Consider the following 17,976-nt stretch of genomic DNA (forward strand, 5'->3'; position numbering starts at 1 on the left):
TTGCATCGATGTTCATAAGCAAGATTGGTCTGAAGTTCTCTCTTTTTTGGTTGGGTTGCTGTGTGGTTTCAGTATTCAGAGTAATTGTGGCTTCATAGAATGACTTAGGTAGTATTCATTCTGTTTATAATTTATGGGATAGTTTGAGGAACATTGTTATCAGGTCTTCTTTGAAGGCTTGATAGAATTCTGCACTAATCTTATCTGGCCCGAGGTTTCATTTCCTTTTTGTTTTGTTTTGTTTCTTTGTTTGTTTTTTGTTTTTTTGTTTTTGATTCTTTTTTGGTTGGGAGGGTTTTAATGACTTCTTCTATTTTCTTGTACAATATGGGCCGGCTTAGATAGTTTACTTGTTTTTGATTTAACTTTGGTATGTGGTTTCTGTCTAGAAAACCATCCATTTCATCTAGATTTTCATGTTTTGTTGAGTATAGGTTTTCATAGTAGGATCTGGTGACTTTTTTAATTTCCTCCATTTCTGTTGTTATGTTTCCCTTTGCATTTCTGATTTTGTAAATTTGGATACTGCCTCTTGGCACTTTAGTTAATTTGGCTAGGGATTTACCTATCTTCTTGATTCTCTCAAAGAAGCAGCTTTTGGTTTTGTTGATTCTTTGGATTGTTCTCTTTGTTTGTATTTGGTTAATTTCAGCCCTGAGTTTGATTGTTTCCTGCCTTTTACTCCTCTTGGGTGAGTTTGCTTCTTTTTGTTCTAGAGCTCTAAGGTGTGCTGTTAAGTTGTTAGTGTAAAATCTCTCCAGTTTCATTATGAGGGCACTTAGTAATAAGTATTTTCCTCTTAGTACTGCTTTCATTCTGTCCCATAAGTTTGGGTATGATGTATCAACATTTTCATTAAATTCTAAGAAATCTTTAAATTCTAAGAAATCTTTAATTTCTTTATCTTTTTCCCTGACCAAGTTATCATTGAGTAGAGAGTTGTTCAGTTTCCATGTGTATGTGGGCTTTCTGTTGTTTTTGTTGTTATTGAAGACCAGCCTTAGGACTTGGTGATCTGATAGGATGCATGGGATTGCTCCAATCTTTTTGTATCGGTCAAGGGTTGTTTTGTGACCAATCATATGGTCAATTTTGGAGAAGGTATCATGAGTTGCTGAGAAGAAGGTATATTCTTTTGTTTTAGGATGAAATGTTCTATGGATATCTCTTAAATCCATTTACTTCATAACATCTGTCAGTTTCACTGTGTCTCTTTAATTTCTGTTTCAATGTCCATTGGTAAGAGTGGGGTGTGTAAGTTTCCCACCATTATTGTGTGGGGTTCAATGTGTGATTTGATCTTTATTAAAGTTTCTTTTATAAATGTTGGTACCCTTACATTTGGGACATAGATGTTCAGATACGAGACTTTCTCTTGGTGGATTTTCCCCTTGATGAATAAAGTGTCCTTCATCTTGGTTGATAACTTTCGGTTGAAAGTCTATTTTGTTAGATATTAGTGTGGCAACTCCAGCTTTTTTCCTTGGACAATTTGCTTGGAAGAAGTTTTTCTCTCCTTTTACTCTGAGATAGTGTCTGTCCTTGTTATTGAAGTGTGTTTCTTGTATGCAACAATATGCTGGATCTTTTTTATGTGTCCAGTGATTTCTTTTTATAGGTGAGTTGAGTCTATTAATATTGAGAGATACTAAAGAGAAGAGAGATGACTGTTGGTTCCTGATATATTTTTAACTTTATTTTATTAGATATATTCTTCATTTACATTTCAAATGTCCCCTTTCCTGCCCCGCCCCCCTGAAAGTCTCATAACACATCTCCTTTCTCCCAATCAACCCTCTCCTGCTTCCCTGTCCCAGCTGATGTTTTCCCACAGCTTTGTTTGTGTATTCAGGGTTTACTGTGATGTGAGAACTGGCTTCTGATGAAACCCATGTATATTGGCATCTATTGCTTATGGTCTTGTGCTTGTATATTCATGAGCATCACTCTCTTTAGGTTATGGAAGTTTTCTTCCATAATTTTGTTGAAGATACTTGCTGGCCCTTTAAGTTGTAAATCTTCACTCTCATCAATGCCTATAATCCTTATGTTTGGCTTTCTCATTGTGTCCTGGATTTCCTGGATGTTTTGGGTTACAAGCTTTTTGCATTTTGCATTTTCTTTGACTGTTGAGTCCATGGTTTCTATGGTATCTTTGGCATCTGAGATTCTTTCTTCTATCTCTTGTATTCTGTTATTGAAATTTGTATCTATGGCCTCTGATTTCTTCCCAAGGTTTTCTATCTCCAAAGTTGTCTCCCTTTGTGTTTTCTTAGTTGTTTCTACTTCTGTTTTTAGATCCTGGAAGTTTTTGCTCAGTTCCTTCACTTGCTTGTTTGTGTTTTCCTGCAATTCTTTGAGAGATTTTTGTGTTTCCTCTTTCATGACTTCTGCCTGTTGATCAAAGTTCTCCTGTATTTCTTGAAGTCATTTTTGCATTTCCTCCTTATTGGCTACTAACTTCTGACCCATATTCTCCTGAATTTCTTTAAGTGATTTTTGTGTTTCCCTTGTGAGGCCTTCTAGCTTTTCGTTGTTTTTCTCCTGAATTTCGTTAAGAGATTCATTTATGTCCTTCATGTGTTCCTCTAACAGCATCCTTACCAGTAATTTTAAATCCAACTGTTGTTTTTCTGGTGTGTTGGGGTATCCAGGACTTGCTGTTGTTGGAGAATTGGGTTCAGATGCTGCCATAATGCCTTGGTTTCTGTTAGTCACATTCCTATGTTTGCCTTTAGCCATCTAGTTCTTACTGGTGTTAGCTGGTCTTATTGTCACTGGCTGGTGCTTCAGCCTCCTGTGGACCTTTAAGGTTATTTCCACGACACTGGATGACTGGGTTTCCTCTGGCACAGATTCCTCTGGCACACATTTCCTCTTTTGTGTCTTTGGAGCCCTGCTCAGTCTTACCTCAAGCAATGTTATACTTGGATTCTCAAGGTGAACCAGGTATTTGTTCCTGGACTGTTCTGTCATGGAGTGAAGATGGTGGGGGGGTCACTTTCTCTGTTTATTCTCTTGTAGGACACAGGCCCCACGCCTGGATGGCAGATGTACTGCCAATGTGCTCAGGTCCTGGGTGCAGGCAGATCCCTGGCAGTTTGCACCCCCAGAGATCTTAAGCTTGTGATGCTTTTCTGCTCTGGCAGGCAGTAAATATGGCCATGGGGAGTCCCTCCGTCTGCTGCCACCCATGCAGGACACAGGCTCCATGACCAGCAGACTGGCGGATGAACTGCCTATGTGCTCAGGTCCTAGGCTCAGGCAGGGTGCTGGCAATTCTTACCAACGGCTTTGCATGCAGTGGTTCCTCTAGGATGGGTCAGGATATCCCTATATAGTTCTTGAATGAAAGGATGAATGACAGACTTACTTAATGTATACACACAAACTGGGAAATGTAGCTCAAACACTCAGAATTACTTTTCTTTGGTTCTAACAGTACTGCATTTTCCAGACTAGCACATATTTGTATATACATTCAGTACTGTTATTATAGCTTTTCTTTCTTTCTTTCTTTCTTTCTTTCTTTCTTTCTTTCTTTCTTTCTTTCTTTCTTTCTTTCTTTTTTTTTGGATTTGTTTTTTTTTTTCTAGACAGGGTTTCTCTGTATAGCCCTGGCTGTATTGGAACTCATTTCTGTAGACCAGGCTGTCCTGGAGCACAGAAATCTGCCTGCCTCTGCCTCCCAGAGTGCTGGGATTACAGGCGTGCACCACCACATCCCAGCATAGCTTTTTTCTTTTTTCAAAACTAGATTTTGTGAATGTTAGTTGTATCATTTCATAATACTGAACACAAAACACATCAAAGAACTGCTCAACATAGACTACAATACGCAATTGTATTGTTTCTTGAAGCCAGATCTTCATGGAGAACATCCTTTCATTTTTAAAATCTCAGTTTCTTCTTCAGTAAACTGAAAACTTATTTCTAGATATTTTAAGGCCTCTTTTCTTTGGGTAAATCTGAGTTTTATCTTTCACAATGCTCATAATCCATTTAGTGAAGATATCTGTGGTTTTCAGTCACAAAGATGTGAATTTTCTTCTAGGTTTCAGCAGAATTCACAGGAGTAGTGAATATTTCTGTACTTGTGACAACTTTTCTATAAAATTTGAATTATCATTGTTATAACTTGAATAACAGGTGCACATGGAATTTTAGAATATAGTTTTAAATTATATCAAAGTTTGGAAAGCCTTGTAATAATTCAATATGAAATGTATGAAAGTAAAAATATACTAAAAGTATAGTCACATCTATATAGCTTATTTTTACAAGGTTTACTGCAAGAATTTAATTGTGACATCATACTACACAGTGTAATATCAGTAATAAAGTAAGACTTTTTACTAGATTGCTGTAGAGTATAACACATCCAGCTATGAAAAACAAGTGTTCTTACATATTACTCAAGCATTTTGTGTTAAGCATCTGTACTATTACCACTGGTATGTTTACAGTAAGATGCTGTCTTTATTGTGAATGGTTGAAATAAAACAGTTCATAGACTCAACAACACTAAAAGCTATACTTATTTGTGCTTCATAATGTGTATCTCATTCATATACTTTGCATGCTTCCCCAGGGATGATTATCATGCCTATATTACATAACCTAAAATGTAGAATTCAGGAAGGAATCTATGGACAAAGAAAATTCTAATTTACACAATTATTTAGATTACAGAGGCTTTAATACATGTTTTAATTTTATAGCAGTGTTATAGAGTAAATATTGAAATACCCATATCACAGTTAAAAAAAAAACAGTTTTTCCTTCTGTTTCTGTTTCAGGTTTACATATACAAAAGGGAGTCCCTTGTAATTAGGCAATAGATTTAATCATTGTCTTTTTTAATATAAATTATTGACCAAGTACAAAATATATTTTATTTTTAACTTTACTACAAGAGACACAAATTTACTCACATTGAATTATGAACATCTTCAAATTCTTGAGGCAGTACATGAAAGTCACAATTTTGTCAAATTACCTATATGGGTCATCATATACACAAAAATAATACAGTATATTGATATTTAATTCTCATAATAGAACCATACATGAGCTGGTGGCATGGCCCAGTTGTTAATAGCCTTTGTATAAACACAAGGACCTGAACTTGAATCCACAGTACTCATATGATAAAAATGGCATGGCTGCATGTGCCTATAATCTCAGCATTTTGGATGCTCTGAAGAGGTTGATGGGGCTTTTTGAACAACTAGCCTCTTCAAAACAGCTGTCATCATTTCAGTGAGTGGCCTTGTCAGGAGGCAATAAGGTTAAGATTATTAGAGAACAACACTTAATGATGTCTCTCTCTGGATTATAACGGTATGTCTCATAACCATTTAACACACACACACACACACACACACACACACACACACACCATCTTAGTGTGATAAAATAGTCATGACATTTGGTTTAGAAAAGTGAGTTTTTATCCTAGTTCTACTATTTGGTAGTTTTATGATCTCAAAAATTCTGCTAACCCTGGAATATGTTCTTCCTTATCTGGGATATTACATAACTAGTTCTGTCCATTCTGTAGGATTATAGTGTATTTTTAACAATAGCCAATGCATGAAAAATTACCTCGCATGCCCTATGTTTATCAAATTTCTCCTCATATGTTCAAGTTGAATCAGAAACTAAATTGAAACCGGCATAATGCATCATAAAAGGTAATGTGAACATGCAAAAATATGTAGTTCTGCAAGAAATGAAACACAGACTTTTTCATACTTGAAAATTCAATTTTTATTGGAATCTGTGCTATAAAACTCAATATCTAACTTGAGCATAAATCTCTGACACAGAGATTTTAAAACATTTTCATGATTACTCCATTTTGAGAGATGATTGTATTTGAGTACCTTCAGCAAAACCATCACATTAAGATTAATTCAAAGGAAGATATAGACCAGAGTATACAACATTAGAGAAACATTAAAAAATAAAAAGAGCAACAAATAATCAAATCAATACTCCAGCAAATATCTGGTCATTGGCTAAAGGGAAGTGAGATTTGAAATATAGAAAGTAGGATTTCAATGGCAAAGGCAAAAACAATTACCTTTCAAGAGATTGAGACTGGGAGGCAAAGGCAGGAAGAAACTAAAGGATCAATCTGCCATCTGCAATAGGGTATAATCCAACCTCAGAAGCGTAGCTGTGATACTGCTACCTTCCCCCTCCTTATATCAATTCTGTAAAACATTTTAATCTTAATCTTAATATGTATGTTATGTAGTTTGCTTTCTCATAGATAATGATAAATATCTTAGCTCAGAGTGTGAATAGACACTTGGAAATTTTTGATAAAACATTTCTCATTTCTACTCTTAGAACATTCATAGACTTTTTATAAGCATCAATTATTAGTAAATACATGAAATAAATTTCTGTTAGAATGAATACAAGAATTTATACAGGTGTTAAATTATTCTTGATTTTTTATGTCTATAAATTATACATTTATTTAGGCTAAAAAGGTAAAGGGGTGCATCTCAAAAGTTAACTTTTTATTTCTTTTTTACTCTTTGTATTTCTTTTAGGTACCAATGTAATTTTTCTCTCTTATTTTGAATTTAATTTTTCTATAAGATCTTCTTGAAAAGTGAAGGAGGAATATATGCAAGTATAAACATTAATGATTTAGACTATAAGGCAGGTGAGCGAGGAGATATAGGGGGAATGTTTCCTCTTTATTATTGATGACTTGATTCCTTCATGACAAAGACAGTGTGTTGTCACTCATTCTTCATTCACTAGACTACAAAGAATAATTATCATTTAAATTGAGACCAGAACTTTATGAAATATAGACTATGCAAAAGCATGACTTTATTCAGAGGTAATTTTTCCATCACTATTCATAGATATTACACAACATGCCAGGTGAAGAGATGTCAAATTTCAGCTAAATTTGATGGTGAAGGAAAGTGTCCAGATATTATACATTGTACACTCTAGTTCAGTAACTGGTGAAATAATTGAACTCAGCTTAAAATGTGTAGGGACCCATTTCTGTAACCAGTGTTGAGTATGCAGCCAAAAACATCTCACATTCTCATAAACACAGGCACAAAGACATACATACATACAGACAGACAGACACACACACACACACAGGTATATGCACACATACAATCACATACATATACACTTATATGAAATATGTGTTTCATTTTTATTTTATAAATCTTCAGATTATTGTAAAGATTCTGGTTTATTTGTTAAATAACTTGTGTTCAATAATTTCCTCCTTATTTTTTATCAGTACTTTTAAGTTTACTTAAACCCCATTCCTATCTATAAATGACATAGTTCCTCATTTTCCTCTTAGGTTCTATTTCGAATATATATAAAAATATTTTTAAGCAACAAAGGGTTATAAAATATACTCTTATATAAAAGAATAATTGTATTCATTTATATCCATGACATCCAAGCTCCAATTATAACTACAGATGAAATCCATTGGTAGAACAAAAAATAAAACAATTATCAATTTCTATCATTTTCCTTCATCTTCACATTATGATTAGAATACAAACATATAACAAAGGCATCTATTTAAATATATTTGACTTCAATGAAGGGATTTCTTTTTGAGTTTTAATTTGATTCTTTTTTGAGTATTTGTTTTCATAGAACATTATATATGTACTTCACCACAAATACAATTTTAATTAATTCTTGCTTATCTTCTTACAAATAGGGATTAAAATCATTTGTGCATGTGAGAGGTGAGACTAAAACCAAAATATATTTCCTACATGAATGTTGTTCCCATCAAATTTTGGCAAACTGACTACAGACTTAGCTTCTAAAGGACCAGGAGTCTTATGCATTTATATATATAATATTACATACATACATGCATGCATGCATACATTCATACATACACACAGGCACAGATGGAGGGAGATTGGAGATAGAAAGTGAAGATATGATTTATGTTATAGGGTTTCTATTTCTGTGAAGAGACACAATTACCACATAATCTCCTATGGGGAAAAAAAAACATTTGATTGGGGCTGGCTTACAGTTTCAGAGGTTTTGTCCATTATCTCCATGGGCAGAAGCATGGCAGCATGCATGCAGACATGGTGCTGAAGAAGACAAGAGTTCTGCATCTTTATCAGAAGGCAGTCAGGAGGAGACTGTGCTCCACACTGGGTGGAGCTCGAGCATATATATGAGACATCAAAGCCTGCCTCCACAGTGATGCAACTCTTCCAATAAGGCCACACCTACTCCAACAAGGCCTCCTCATAGTGCTATTCCCTATTAATTAATCATTCAAACACATGAGTCTATCGGGACCACCCCTGTTCAAACCACCACTTTCCATTCCATGGCTCCCAAAGTCTTACAGCCATATGTCAATGCAAAACTGCATTCTGTCCTACTTCAAAAGTTCCCATAGTCTATAAAAGTCCAAAGTTCAAAGTTTCTTCAGAGATTCATGTAGTCTTTTAACTCTAATTCCCTGAAATTAAACTGAAAAAAAAAGATCACAAACATCCAACATACAATGGCACAGAATATACATTACCATTTTAAATGGAAGGAAAGGGAGGAGAGTGAAGAAATGCTGGACCAAAGCAAGATGGAAAATGAACTGGGCAAACTTACTCTGCATCTCCATGTCTAATGTCAAAGCACCTTTCAGATCTCTAATTATTTTCTGCTTTGTTGAATGCAACACATTTCTCTCTCTTGAGCTTGTTCTATTTCCTATTATCAGCTTTTCTCAGCAGATATCCCATGACTCTGGCATCTCCAAAAAATGTGAAGTCTTCAAAGCAATCCAGGTTTCACTTTCACAGCTTCACACAATGGCCTCTCTAAGCCTCCATGCAAGGACACCCCAGAGATATATTTGGTCTCAGCAGGTTTTCTTAGTCATGAACAGAGATTATGTAGCCCCATTCTTCTATCCTTTTTCTCTAAAGCCAGAACCTTGTGGCCAAAGCTGCAAGGTCTGCTGCTAGCTGGGGTTGGAACATACCTCCCCTGTCCGTCCCATTATATCTTCCCCAGCTTACTGTCCTTGATGGATTCCTTCACTTCAGAAGCTTGGTTGTCCTGGATCATGCTCTATAGAATAGGCTGGCCTCAAATTCCGAGCTTCGCCTGCCTCTCCTTCTGGAGTGCTGGTATTAAAGGTGTGGAGCAGCCCACCTAGCCATAAGATTTTCTGTAATTCTTTTTCACAAGTTGGAAGCTTAGCTAGATGAATCTTGCCAGGAGAACACCATTTGCTTTATTCCATTTAACATCATCTAAATGATTCCTCTACAAGAGATGGTGTCTCTGACTAAGTCCGAAAGTGATACAGGGTCTAGGGTACTGCTTTAATAGGCCTGACTTGCCACAATATTGTATTCTTTAATCTGTTTATCTCCTCGAACACAGGATGTAGTGCATTTTGTAACTTTCCTTTCTCAGCTTGCACATTTTAGAAATAAATTTGCACAGAGAAACCCTGTCTCGAAAAAAAAACAAATCCCAAAATCTCAAAAAAGAAAGAAATTTGCATAAATGTGGCTAATAAAAGCTATACAACACAGTCAATGTTAGGTTGATTGGTAATCTCCTCTGTCAAAGCAGTTAACTCATAACTCTTCAATTTAGCCTCAGGCAGATTGTTTTTTACCAAGCACATTCTTCATCAAAATATCGCAAGAATGGGTTTTAGGACACATGCTATTATTTTCTCCTCTAAAATGTCTTAAGCCAGGCCCCCACACTTCAAATCTCTCTCCATACCAATGTCTTTCATGATAATACTAGGATGGTTCTGTCCATTAAGTCCCACTTGAAAAGTTTAACTGCTTTTTTAATCGAAAATTCCAAAGTCCACATTCCTCTCAACAAAAGCATGATCAGGCCTATCACAGCAATACTTCAGTCTGTTCCTGGTATCAATTTCTGTTCTCGTTAGGATTTCTATTGCTGTGAAGAGAAAACATCACCACAATTCTTATAATGAAAGCATTTAATTGCTGCTGAATTACAATTTATTTTATGATTGTCATGGAGACATGGCAGCATGCAGGCAATCATCTGAGTCCTCAAAGAAGGCTAGGCTCACAGTGACATACTTCCACCAACAAAGCCCCACCTCTTCATACTGCAGTTCCCTATAGACCAAGCATTCAAATACACAGCTTTCTGGGGGTCATTTCTATTCAAACCACTATAATCAACACCAAAGTTTCCTAGTATGGTACTAAGCCACTGACAGTAATGTCTGTAAGTCTCATAATATGTAATGTAGCAGAAGTTTGTTAATTTGCAGTCAATGGGACAAATAATAAATAGCCTCCAAACTCAGACATACATACTAATTTAGTCATTAGACACTCTTGATTCAAAACTACAATAGTATAGTATGACTCTAAACATTAAAGCTAAATATTGTTTTCTTGCAAAATTAAATTAACTAAATCTATGAATTTTTACATTACATTGACAAAAACTATGAAGTTCAATGAATATTTCTGGAGTCATGTCTATAATAAGCTTTTTTTATATTGTTGGCATTTTGTTTAAACTCCACCCCACAGCTGGCCTGACCCACTATAAAAGGAGATGCTTGCCCCCTCTTTCTTCTCTTGTTCTTTCTTGCTCTCTTGTTCTCTTGCCCTCATGCTCTTCCCTTATTGCTCTCTGTCTCCTCACCCTTCTCCTCTCCCTTCCCATTCCCTTCCTCCTCTCTTCACATGATGGCCAGCCTCTCTCTCTCTCTCTCTCTCTCTCTCTCTCTCTCTCTCTCTCTCTCTCCCTCCCTCCCTCCCTCCCACTCTCCCTGCCTTTCTCTGACTCTAAACTCTTCTCCCCATGCCCTAAATAAACTCTATTCTATACTATACAGTTGTGTGGCTGGTCCCTCAGGGGGAAGGGATGCCTTGGCATGAGCCTGCTGAGATACCCCCTTCCCCCATACCTCACCACACCCCCATAGAACATATTCTTTCTCTCCATATCTTTTATAAACACACCAAATATTAGAAAATGTTTGTTTCAGTTCTATTTTCAAATTATTGAGACACCCGGAGAAACTGTTTATCTATACCTAGGTTACCTCATACAATATGCTTTTTCCAGTTCTACTCACGTACCTAAACATTTCATAATTTAATTTTTCAGACTATGATGACATGAAATCTCAATGATAAATTTTCTATTCCAAATTTCTGAGGATGTCTAAGAGATTTTATTATGTTTAGTAAAAATCTGTATTTTATCTATTAAAAGTTTCTGTTGGGTCTATACTCCCTTATTTGATTGGGTTATTGGTCTTCTTTATCGTTTCTTCTGTGTATTCTATGTAGTTTAGGTACTAAAGAGATATTTGGTGTTAAAAAACTTCTTCCATTTAGTTGACAGCCTCTTCACTCAACTACTATCTTGGCTGCACAGAAACTATTCAATTTTCAGAGTTTCCGTCTTTCAAATGCTGGTTTTATTTTCTCAGTATCTTGCATCTTATTTAGAGGATTCTTGTCTAGACTTACACATTGTTACATGCTCCCTACCTTATTATGTTGATGTTTCATGTTCCAGACAGAGATCTTCAATCTATTTGGAGTGGGTTTCTACAAAAAGTTAGGAGATAAGTATTTAAGCACATTGTTCTGTATATTGGCTTTCAGTTATCTCAACACTATTTTTTGAAGATGTTCTCTCTATTCAGCTTTGTACTTGTGGAATATCTTTGGAAAGAAATTTTAGGAGGCTGTAGTCATGTGGATCTAAATTTCTTTATTGTGTTTCATTTATGTACGTGTATTTTTGTTATTATCATGCTTCTTTTATTGCTATAGATTTTTAGTATATCTTGAGATGTGGTAATGTGTGTAGCATTATCGTAAGATTTGTTTTATTTCCACAAACATTTGTGTACATGTGATATATATATATATATATATGCACACATGTGTCTCAATGCCCATGGAAGCAAGAAGAGAGCATCAAATCCCCTACAGTTAGCTCCACTTTTGAGCAGAATGCGTCCTGGGAATGAAACTCAAGTATTCTCGATGAACAGTAAGTACTCTTAACTACTAGGTTTGTGTATGTATATGTGCATATGTGTACAGATGCCCATAGAGGCCAGAAGAGAACATCAGATATTGCCAGTTGTGAGCAGACTGAGTCCTGGAAACCAAGCTCAAATATTCTGCATGAACAGTGAGTATTTATTATTATTATTATTAAATTATTTTACATTCCAAATGTTCCCCTCTTTACTGATCCTCTCTCTGTGAATTCTCCACTTTCCCCCCCTCCCTTTTGTCTTTGAGAGGGTGCTCCCCTATTCACAAACTCACCCCCACTTCACCCCTGCCAGCATCCCCCTGGGGCATCAAGTCTCTACAGGTTTAGGTTCTTCTTCCCCATTGAGACCAGACAAGGAAGTCCTCTGCTACTTATACACTGGGGGTCATGTACTAAGTCCATGTATGCTCCTGGGTAGGTGACTCAGTCTCTGGGGTCTCTGAGGGGGCCAGGTTATTTGATACTGTTTTTTCTCCTGTGGGGTTGCAATCCCCTACAGTTCCTTAAAACATCCCCCCAACTCTTCCATAGGGGTCCCTGATATCAATCCAATGGTTGGTTCTAAGTATTTATATCTGTTTCAGTCAGCTAAACAGTAAGTATTTTTAACTGTTGTCTTATCTTATTTTCCTCCTCAGAATTGTCCTAGTATCTGGCTTATTTTGTGTTTCTACATTCATTTTTATATTGCTTTATGTATTTATGTGAAGAATGTTATGGGAATATTGATTGGGAATGCATTGAGTCTATAAATAGTTTTTGTTAAGTGGACTTTGAAAGTTATTATTTCTATGAATATATGAGTCTTGAAGTTCTTGTCTTCAACTGTCTTTAATGATTTAATGTTTTTACTTTAATCTTCCACTGATGATGGCTCAATAGTTACCTGTACATTCTGCTCTTACAGGCGGCCCAAGTTTGCTTTCCATCATCCACAATATGACTCACAACAACATATAAATCCAGTTTGAGGGTACATGATGACATCTTTAGGTGTTACGGACATATGCCTGGGAAAAATATATACATTCGTGCAAATCACACAAATACATGAAAAAAGAAAAGTGAAGCTTTAAAAAGCATAGTTCTAATAATACATCTATATTACGCTTGAACCTAATAGTCTCCCATTATTCTCCATAGATGTGTGTGTATGTGTGTGTATATATATATATATATATATATATATATAAAATCTTACAAGTTATTGAAACTATGGAGGCATACTAAAGTTTTTTGATCATAAAAATCTGATCACAATGAAATAAAAATAAAGTATGAAGAAAAAGAAAGCAAATATGCATATTTTGCCTTTATAATGCCCTGGGTTATTCCTTTTGGATCTTTGCTATATTCCATTTACATTTCTATTCATGTTACAGGCTTGGATATGTATATATATATATATATATATATATATATATATATATATAATATTTATATAAACTGTTTTTAAAGGACCAATTTTTTTATCTTAGCTGATAATTACTACATTTTTATCAGATATATTCTTTATTTATATTTCAAATTATTTCCCCTTTCCTAGTTCCCCCCTCCCCAAAAGTCTCATAAGCCATCTCCCCTCCCCCGTTCCCCAATCAACCCCCTCCTGCTTCCCTGTCCTGGTATTCCCCTATACTGCTGCATCAAGCCTTTCCAGGACTAGGGGCTTCTCTTCCCTTTGATGTCCAACAAGGCCATCCTCTGTTGCCTATGCATCTGGAGCCATGGGTAACACCATACGTACTATTTGGTTGATGTTTTTGTCCCTGGGAGCTCTGGGAGTACTGGGTGGCTCATACTGCTGTTCCTCCTATTGGGCTGCAAACCCCTTCAGCTTCTTGGGTCCTTTCTCAGGCTCCTCCATTGGGTGCCCTGTGCTCAGTTCAATGTCTGGCTAAGAGTTTGACCCTCTGTATTTTTCATGCACTAGCAGAGCCTCCCAGGTGACAGCTATATCTTTCTCCTATCAGCAAGTACTTGTGGGCATTGATAATATTGCCTGGGTTTTTTAACTGTATGTTGGATGGATCACTAGGTGGGGTAGTCTCTGGATGGTCTTTCCCTCAGTTTCTGCTCCACACTTTGTTTCTGTATCTCCTTCTGTGGGTATTTTGCTTCCCATTCTAAGAAGGACCAGAGTATCCATACTTTGTTCTTCCTTCTCCTTGGGCATCATTTGATATGTGAATTGTGTCTTTGGTATTCCAAGCTTCTGGACTAATATCCACTTATCAGTGAGTGCATACCATGTGTGTTCTTTTGTGATTGGGTTACCTCATTTAGTATAATATTTTCCAGTTCCACCCATTTGCCTAAGAATTTTATGACCTCATTGTTTTTAATAGCTGAGTAGTATTCCATAGTATAAATATACCACATTTTCTATATCCATTCCTTCTTTAAAGTACATCTGGGTTCTTTCCAGCATCTGGATATTATAAACAGAGCAGCTATGAACATAGTGGAGCATGTGTCCTTATTACATGATGAGGAATCCTCTGGTTATATGCCCAGGAGTGGACTCTTGGATGTCAGGAGAGGACTATTGTGAAGGGTGTTGTTTCCCTAATTTCTTTCTCAGCCTGTTTATCCTTTGAGTATAGGAAGGCTACTGATTTGCTTGAGTTAATTTTATACCCAGTCACATTGTTGAAGTTGTTTATCACCTAGATGTAGGAGTTCTCTGGTGGAGTTTTTTGGGTCGCTTAAGTAAACTATCATATCATCTGCAAATAGTGATAATTTGACTTCTTCCTTTCCAATTTGTATCCCTTTGACATCCTTTTGTTGTCTAATTGCTCTAGCTAGAACTTCAAATATTATATTGAATATATATGGAGAAAGAGGGCAGCCTTGCCTGGTCCCTGATTTAAGTGGGATTACTTCAAGTCTCTCCATTTAGTTTGATGTTGGCTACTGGTTTGCTGCATATTGCTTTTACTTTGTTTAGCTATGGGCCCTAAATTCCTGTTCTTTCCAAGACTTTTAGCATTAAAGGATGCTGAATTTTGTCAAATATTTTTTCAGCATCTAATAAAATTAACATGTGTTTTTTTTCCTTTGAATTTATGTTATGGATTACATTGATGGATTTCCTTATATTGAACCACCCCTCCATCCCTGGGATGATGCCTGTTTGTGAATGATCTTTTTGATGTGTTCTTGGATTCAGTTGGTAAGAATTTTATTGAGTATTTCTGCATCCATGTTCATTAGGGAAATTTATCTGACATTCTCTTTCTTTATTGGGTCTTTGTGTGGTTTTGGTATCATCAAAATTGTGGCTCCATAGAACCCGTTGGGTAGTGTTCCTTCTGTTTCTACTTTGTGGAATAGTTTGAAGAGTATTGGTGTTAGGTCTTCATTGAAGGTCTGATAGAATTCTGCACTAAAACCATCTGATCCTGTGCTTTTATGGTTGGGAGACTTTCAATAACCACTTCTATTACATTAGGTGTTATGGGACAGTTTAGATGGTCTATCTGATCCTGATTAAACTTTGCTGATTGGTATCTGTCTAGGAAATTGTCCATTTCCTCCAGATTCTCCAGTTGTGTTGAATATAGGCTTATGTAGTAGGATCTGATTATTTTTTGAATTTCCTCAGTTTCTGTTGTTATATCCCCCTTTTCATTTCTAATTTTGTTAATTTGGATACTGTCTCTGTGCCCTTTGGTTAGTCTGGCTAAGGGTTTATCTCTCTTGTTGATTTTTTCAAAGAACCAGCTCCTAGTTTTGTAGCTATTTTGTATAGTTCTTTCTGTTTCTACTTAGTTGATTTCAGCACTATGTTTGATGATTTCCTGCCTTCTACTCCTCTTGGGTGTATTAGCTTCTTTGTGTTCTAAAGCTTTCAGGTGTGCTGTTAAGCTGCTAGTGTCTGCTTTTTCCAGGTTCTTTTTGTAGGCACTCAGAGCTATGAGTATTCCTCTTAGGGACACTGTTTTCATTGTATCCCATAAATTTGGGTTTGATCGTGCCTTCATTGTCTTTAAATTGTAAAAAGTCTTTGTTTTCTTTCCTTATTTCTTCCTTGACCAAGCTATCATTGAGTAGAGCATTGTTCAGCTTCCATGTATGTGGTTTTTCTATTGTTTTTGTTGCTATTGAAGACAACCCTTACTCCATAGTGATCTGATAGGCATGGGATTAGTTCGATCTTCTTATATCTGTTGAGGTCAGTTTTGTGACCAATTATATGGTCAGTTTTGGAGAAGGTACCATGAGGTCCTGAGAATAAGGTATATTCTTTTGGTTTAGGTTGAAATGTTCTGCAGTTATCTATTAAATTCATTTGGTCCAAAACTTCTGTTAGTTTCACTGTGTCTCTGTTTAGTTTGTGTTTCCGTGATCGGTCCATTGAAGAGAGTAGGGTGCTGAAATCACCCACAATTATTGTGAGAGGTGCAATGTGTGCTTTAAGCTTTAGTAAAGTTTCTTTTACAAATGAGGGTGCCCTTGTATTTGGAGCTAGATATTTAGAACTCAGAGTTCTTCTTGGTAGATTAGAGAACCAATTCTTGTAACCTTGTATGAATAGGTCCTTATTGTTTCTTTGAAGTTTATGGAACTCAGGTATCTTCTTTAGTTAAGCTACCCCATGCTATTATCAATGGCTAACCGCTCCATGTGGACATCTGCTCTTTCAACGCACTATCATTTTTCTCACTATGTACTTTTAAACAAGCCATGAAAGCACTGATTTTATTCAAAATTCTTTACAACATTTCAGTTTCTATTATTCAAAGATTGAAACTTGAATTTGTACCCTTTCCATGGAATATAGTCTTAGCTCACAAGGTAATTTCTCTCTTGCTTTCAAATCTTCAATTTGATTTTTATAAATGCCAAATAATCCCATGATATTCAGATAAACAAATATTCTTAAGCTCAAATAATACGGTCCAGCAAAAACAAAATGTATTTTTATAATGGGAGAAATACTAATTGTGCCACTCACATCAAGACATTGAAAATGAAGATAATTGTAATGGCTACTAACTGTGGTTAAACTGCTCAGTATGAGAGGCAGTATATGAAAAAATATTGTTATTTGCATTATTTTCTATTTTAGCATTTGATCATTTCTTTTCATGTTTGAAATATGCATCACTGTACAAGAAGCAGGGGATGTTACATACTTTATTTATAGTGATCATATTTTATAGAAATTATTGCAGTACCAGTCATGGTTCTGATAATAATATTTGATATGTCACTCTTTTAATAATGAGCATTGCAAACCATACATTACATTTTAGTCTCATGGTGAGAAAATATCTTTCTTTTGAAAAGTCTATATTTTTCATAGTACTTATATTTTATAAAGTTCTATTTTTATTTATATAAATATGGCATAGTATTCATGTGCATATTTTAGGATTCAAGGCATACTGACTCAGTGGATAAGAGCATTTATTTCTCTTAGAGATAATTAGGTTTCAGTTTCCAGAACATATATACACATGCTTGCAAAATAAAAGACTGTAATTCAGTTGAAGTGAACCCAATGGCCTCTTCTGACTTCTCCTAGCAGGTAATATACTAACATATATGGAAACAAATATATGTATGCATAAAATATTTAAATATCTTAAAAATTAAGTAGTTGTAAGTTCATATGGGTACCCGTCTTACTGTGTCTGGATGACTGTTTTCTTGGAATCATCCATCAACTCTGGCTCTTACAATCTTGTACATAAACTTCTGAGCCTTGAGTGAAGGGGTTGATAAAGACATCCCATTTAGGACAAAGTGCTTCATACTCTCTCACTCTGTAGAGAGTTCAGGTATAGGTCTCAATGTTAATCATTTGAAATGAGAGCCAGTAAGTTCCAGGTACGGATGACATCTCGTGAATTGGGCCTTAAATTCAATCAAAAAATG

Source organism: Apodemus sylvaticus, chromosome X (assembly GCF_947179515.1).
Source record: "Apodemus sylvaticus chromosome X, mApoSyl1.1, whole genome shotgun sequence".
NCBI lineage: Eukaryota > Metazoa > Chordata > Mammalia > Rodentia > Muridae > Apodemus > Apodemus sylvaticus.